The 6,923-nt window shown below is 35.2% G+C and overlaps 1 non-coding gene across 1 annotated transcript; it reads right to left on the minus strand.

The window, feature by feature from the left end:
• Positions 1-6,529: 6,529 nt before the first annotated feature.
• Positions 6,530-6,693, minus strand: LOC111764207 (U1 spliceosomal RNA). The gene has a single exon (XR_002796880.1). It is a non-coding gene; the product is annotated as a U1 spliceosomal RNA (small nuclear RNA).
• Positions 6,694-6,923: the final 230 nt, after the last annotated feature.

A 6,923-nucleotide genomic window follows, 5' to 3' on the forward strand; every position in this document is an offset into this window, starting at 1 on the left:
TTCCTCCACATCCTCTCCAACCTTTGTAGTCCTCTGTTTTTTAATAGTCACCAATCTAATGGGTATAAGATTAGTTTTAATTTGTAGTTTTAATTTGCATTTCCCTAATAGCCAGTTATGTTGAGCATCTTTTCATGTACTTTTTAGCCATTTGTAAGTGGTTGTTCAAATCTCTTGCCCATTTTTAAAGGGGTTCTTTTTTTTATTTCTGAGATATAGGATTTCTTTATATGTGTTGGATATTAGGCTCCTATCAGATATATGGTTACCAAATATTTTCTCCCATTGGGTAGTCTATCTTTTCACTTTCTTGATAAACTCCTTTGATGTCCAGAGGCTTTAATTTTGAGGAGGTCCTATTTATCTTTTTTAGTTGCTCATGCTTTGGGTGTGAAGTTCATGAAGCCATTTACTATTATAAGATCCTGTAGATGCTTCCCTATTTGTCTTACAAGGTCTTTATAGTCTTGGCTCTTATATTTAGATCTTTGATCTATCTTGAATTGATTTTTGTATAAGGTGTCAGATGGTATTCCTTTCTCATTCTTATGCATACGGATATCCAGTTCTCCAAGCACCATTTGCTGAAGAGGTCATTCTGTCCCAGTTGAGTGGACTTGATGGCTTTGTTGAATATCAGATGTCTGTATATGCAAGGATTTATATCTGAACTTTCAATTTGGTTCCATTGGTCAGTATGTCTATCCTTGTGCCAATACCATACCATGCAGTTATGACCATTGTAGCTTAGTAGTATGTTGTAAAGTCAGGTAGTGTGATTCCTCAGATTTAATTTTTCTTTTTCAATATGTCTTTGGCTATTCAGGGCCTTTTTCCCTTCCAAATAAATTTCATAGTTAGTTTTTCCTGTTCATTAAAAACTGCTTTGTTGATTTTTATTTGTACTACATTAAATCTGTAGATCAGTTGGAGTAGGATAGTCTTCCTATGCATGAACAGGAAATATTCTTCCATTTATTTAAGTCTTCCTTGAATTCCTTTAACAATGTTGTGTAGTTTTCTGTGTAAAAGTCCTTTACATCTTTAGTTAAATTTATTCTTAGGTATTTGTTTTTTTTAATTTACTATTGTCAATGGTATTTTTTAAAAATTTCCTCCTCAGATTGTTCATTACTGGTGTACAGAAATGCTACTGATTTTTCACATTGATCTCATAACCTGGGACTTTACTGAACTCATAAGTTCTAGAAGCTTTGTTGTAGATTACTCAAGTCTTTCTATATATAGGATCATGTCATCTGCAAATAGTGAAATTTTGACTTCTTCCTTTCCACTTCAGATGCATTTTATATGTTTCTTGCCTCAGTGTTTGAGCAAATACTTCTAACACAATGTTAAATAGGAGAGGTAATAGTGTTCATCCTTGTCTTGTTCCTGATCTTAAAGAGGGAAAAAAATTAGGATTTCAACATTATAAATGATGTTAACTGTGGGTTTTTCATATATACCCTTTATCATGTTCAGAAAGTTTCCTTCTATTCCAATCTTTTGCAGTGTTTTTATCAGGAAAGCATGCTCTATTTTGCCAAATGCTTTTTCTGCATCTATACAGATGATCATGTGAAGTTTTTTTCAATCTGTTTATGTGCTGTATTACATTGATTGATTTTTTTATGTTGAACCATCCTTGTGTATCAGGGATGAAATTCACTTGGTCATGGAGTGTAATTCATTTAACATGTTGTTGAATATGGTTAGAAAGTTTTTTTTTAAGGATTTTAGCATCTATGTTCATTAGAGATATTGGTTTGTAATTTTCCTTTCTTGTGGTGTCTTTGTCTGGCCTTGGTATTAAGGTAAGGTTGACATCATAGAATGAGTTAGGCAATGTTCCTTCTATTTATTTTTTGGAAGAGTTTAAGCAAGATTTGTGTTAGTTCTTTCTGGAATGATTGGTAGAATTCACCTGTGAGGCCATCTGGCCTGGTACTCTTCTTAGTTAGGAGATTTTTAAAGATTGATTCTATCTCTTTACTTGTGATTGGTTTGTTGAGACCATCAGTTTCTTCTTTCATCAATGTAGGGTGCTTATGTGTTTCTAGGAATTTGTCCATTTCCTCTAAATTGTCCTTCTTGTTGGCATATAGTTTTTCAAAGTATCCTCTTACAGTACTCTCTATTTCTGTGGGGTCAGTGGTGATATCCCCTTTCTAATTTCTTATTTTGCATCATCTCTCTCTCCCCCCTTTTTTTTTTTGTTAGTCTAGCTAAGGGTTTGTTAATTTTATTGATCTTCTCAAAAAACCAGCTCTTTGTTTTGTTTATTTTTTCTAGTGCTTTCTTATTTTTTATTCATTTAGTTCTGCTCTGATCTTATTTATTTATTTATTTATTCTTCCTTTGGAGTTAGTTTATGGTTTTTTTTTACTAATTCTTCCAAGTATGCAGTTATATCTTTGATTTTAGCTCTTTCTTTTTCTTTTTGATATATGAATTTAAGGCTATGAATTTCCCTCACAGTACAGCTTTTGCTGCATCCCATAAGTTTTAATATGTTGTGTTGTCATTTTCATTGGTTTCAATGTAGTTACTGGTTTCTTTTGTGATTTCCTCCTTGACCCACTGTTTGTCTAAGAGTGTGTTGCTTAACTTCCATATCTTTGTGCCTAATCTGGTTCTCTGGCTCTTGCAGATTTCAGTTTCATTGCACCATGGTCAGAGAAATCATTTTGTATGTTTTCAGTCTTTCTGAATTCATTGAGACTTTTTCTGTGGCCTATCATGTGGTCTATCTTGGAGAATGATCCATGTGTGCTTGAGAAGAATGCATATCCTGGTGTATTTGGGGGAAATGTGTGATACTTTATTGTTTTGGCTGCAATAAAGAAACAAAGATTCAAAGTCTTTGTATCTTTATTTATTCTCTGTTGAGATAATGGCATGTGAAAGTCCCCCACTATAACTGTAGAGGCATCTATTACTCCACTTAGGTTCACCAGTGTATGTCTCATGTAATTTGAGGTGCCCTGTTTAGTTGCACCAATGTTTATGATTGTTCTTTCTTCTTGAAAGATTATCCCTTTTACTAATATGTAGTGTCCATTTTTGTCTCTCACAATAGTTTTGCATTTAAAGTCTATTTTGTCTAATATTAGTATAGATACTCCTGCCCTTTTTTGGTTATTGTTTGCTTGTTTAAGATTTTTTCCCAACCATTCACTTTTGAACTCCTTGAATTCCTGGGTCTAAGGTGGGTTTCTTATAGACAGCACATGGATGGGTCATATTTCCTTATCCATTCTTCCAGTCTGTATCTCTTGATAGGTGAGTTTAATCCACTAACATTTAGTGTTATTACTCTCAAGGAATTACTTACATTAGCCATATTTTCTTTGGATTTGTGTGTGTTATGTGTTGTTTTTATTTCTCTTTTTGTCTTTTTAGTTGTTCTTACACTGTCTTCCAACTCTGTCCCTTCCATTTTTGCCTTTTTTCCTGCAGAACTCTCCTTAGTATTTCTTGAAGGGCAGGTTTCTTATTGGTATACTTTCTTAGTTTCTGTTTATCTGTGGATATTTTGAACTCTCCATCATTTTTTAATGCCAGCTTTGCTAGATAGAGTATTCTTGGCTGGAAATTTTTTTCTTATAGTATCTTGACATTTGTGTATTTTGTGTTGTCATTCAAATCCTAAGTCCTTGATGGATTTTTCCTATTTTTTTATCTATCAATTCTACTATCCATTTGATTTCAGATGTACTGTACTCCACATCACTAATTCTTTCCTTTACCTGTTCAAATCTGCTGTTATTTGCTGAGAGTGTATTTTTTATTTCTTGGATTGTGCCATTCATCACCATCATATCCATTATCTTTTTGGGTATGTTTACAATTTCTTCAGTATGCTCTCCAAGTGTTTTCTTAATATCCTTAATCTAGTCCTTCACTTCATTAAGTTGGTCCATGATATTTGTTTGGAGAGCTTTGATTAGTTGTTTGATGTTCTTTTCCTCTTCCTGTTTTTCAGTTTGTTCATTGGAATGGGCCATGTCTTCCTCATTATTGGAATGATTTGTAATTTTTGTTTCTGTCTGGTCACCATTTTATCTTGATGGGTTTGTTCAGTTGATTATCTTCCCTCTCTAGTCTCAGGTTTTATTTAGGTGCTGTTTGTGTGTGTGTGTGTGTGAAGTTTTCTCTTTGCTACTTTGTTCTTCTTATTCTATTTCCTTGTCTAAGTTTCCTTGAAGGAAAAATATTAGTGCCAGGAAAGCAAAAGAGGTAAGAAAAGAAAAAGTATAATAATAGTATTGATAATATATGTTAGCAGAAGTACCATATAAGACCTAGAAAAATAAATATTAAACTCATGCAAGCAGTGTAGAATTATAGGAATAAAAAAGTGGAGTGCCTACATTGAAATGGGAAACTGAATATGAAGAAGACTATAGTATGAGTTAAAAAGGCTAGTGTGATCAGAAAAGAGGCAAAGAGAAAAGATAGACAATAACAGAAAGAGTTAATAAAAGATGAAAAACAGAATAGAGAAGTTAGAAATAAAAAGCCAAAAAAATTGGGGGCTAAACAAAGAGAGGTGGAATGTAAGAGCAACAAGAGAAGGTGGAAGATAGAAAGATGTAGGAAGGAAAAGAGATAACATTGGTAGCCAAAATCAGTACACACAGAAAAGAGCAAATTGAGGAAGAGGAAGCACAGCAAACAAGAAACAAGCCTGCAGTACCTAACTGAAAAAACAAAGAAAGGGTGGGGGTATAAATAGGAAGGAAAGACAAGAAAACAAAACAAACAACAACAACAACAACAAAATACAGGTAAGCCCTCAAGCAAGGAGTCAACCAAACATTAAGAAAAACCAGACTTTCCTCTTAAGTCCCTATGGAGTTTGTCAGGTTGCTGGTGTTTATCAATTACCCTGAGCTTTCTCCCTGCAGATTTTGAAGTGGGTTTTAGTAAGTAAAGTAAGTTAAATTATGTAACAGAAGTAATCATTTTTCTTTAAGGAAAAATAAGAGACCCAAGGGAAGCTAATACAAGGATAATGTCTATGTTTTCCCTGGCCCAAAGTATCAGCTAGGTGTTTAATATTCCAGTGGGTCACTACTCTAAGATGAGCCTGGCAACTGAACCAGAGACCTTGCACATTCAAGGCTGAAACTCTTCCACTGAGCCAAAACCTCCTTTTGCATCAACCTGCTTCTCAAAAAGAGTTCCCTTCCCTGGGGCACGATTGACTCTTTGCATTCGAATAAACTGATTAGGAATCTGTCCTTCCCTCTTTCTTCCTTCCTCACTTCCCTCTCTTCCAGGGTAGCAGAAATCTCATGTGAGAGCTCCCCTCTGAAGTTCAAATGGGACCCTGGTGAACCAACTCACCACAGAAAATAATGACTCTCAGTCTCTTTGAGAGAGAGCACCCACATCATCCTAGGAACCCTAAAAATTCTCTTAGAAGGTTACCAAGCACTTTCTACTGTCCCCCTCCCTTAGGTGTGTTAAACAGGATTAGTTAATTGCCTGGCTCTACCTTCTCCCAGACCAATTTTCCCTATCCCAGAGCAATTAGGTAAACCTGGCTGCCTCGGCAGATTTGGCTCTCCCCTCTTCCTGGTTTCTCCTCAAGCTAACTGGTATGCTCCTCACAGTTCAAAAAGCGGGGTGTAGAGTTTGAACCTGCGCTCATGGGCCCCTCTCCACCTATCACCACAACCCTCCCACTCAGAATTTTTTTCCTCCAGCTGTGTGACTAGCAATGTTCAGGGAATGCCACAGCTTCCTGACCTGAGGGAGGGGCTTAGGCTTCCCACAGCTCCAGCCTCAAGTGCCAGAAACTCATGGTTTTAACTTGAGCAATAACTCTTTTTGTCATACTCTCCCCAAATCGATATCCTGAAGCCTCCTGCTTTGTGGGTTCCCAAAACAGTTCACTTAGGCTGGATTTTGTCCCTACTCAGCCATTTTTTTGTAGGAGAGATGACGTGGGTACACTTACTCTGATGCCATCTTGCCCCAACCCCTGTATATAATTTTTCTAATATAATATTCATAAGCTCATTTTATGGTTTTTGTGAGGATTAAACTAATTAATACATGCAAAAATACTTAGGATAATGTCAAAATAAGTTTTAAGTAAATGTTAGTCATAAAATAATAAACATTTGGAAAATCATATTCATATTTATCCAACAATATGATGATTAACTTTTTTTGTCCTGTTTTGTGTTTTAGGTATGTGCCTAATTTAATTTAATCCTCAAATAACCCTGTGTATCAGCTATTATTATTCCTTTTGTGATTAAGGAATCTGAACCATTGAAAAGATGAATGTTTTCCCCAAATTCATAAATATAATAAATTAAAAAACTAAAGATTTGGCTGTATCCATACCTTCTGCACTTGTCAGTATGCAAGAGTTCTTCATTATGAGATCATTAGTGATGGTATAGGATCTAAGGAAAAATGAAAGCTTGCCAATTTTGTTTTAAGGTCAGTGTCTATTAACCTTTAATTTAAATAATAATGAACTTTCATAATTGACAATTTTTGTTTTCAAGAGAGAGCACAAATGAAGTCCCCCACTACCACAAATTATGCAGTTGAGTTTCCCACATTTGGGGAAATCACAGGGGTCAGCACATCCAGAGTGCAATAGCTAAGCCTCACTCTGGGTAAAACACGTTCATGCACATGATCTCTCCCCTGCCAGCTAAGCATGACAACTAATTTTTAATAGTGAATTGTTCAGAGTTATTAAATAGAGAAAGAGATTTTTGCACTGAGAGATATAACAGGGTTAAGTTAAGGGATAGGAAGGGTTATATCCTGCAAGAGGAGTTCAGTGTCACATCTAAAGGATTCCTGGAAAGATTCTGACACTTGACTTCCCAATCCTTTTTATCTAGAGTTTATTATTGTGGACAGTATAAAAAGAATATTTGATACTT

This window comes from Dasypus novemcinctus, chromosome 17 (genome assembly GCF_030445035.2).
Source record: "Dasypus novemcinctus isolate mDasNov1 chromosome 17, mDasNov1.1.hap2, whole genome shotgun sequence".
In the NCBI taxonomy this organism is placed as follows: Eukaryota; Metazoa; Chordata; class Mammalia; order Cingulata; family Dasypodidae; genus Dasypus; species Dasypus novemcinctus.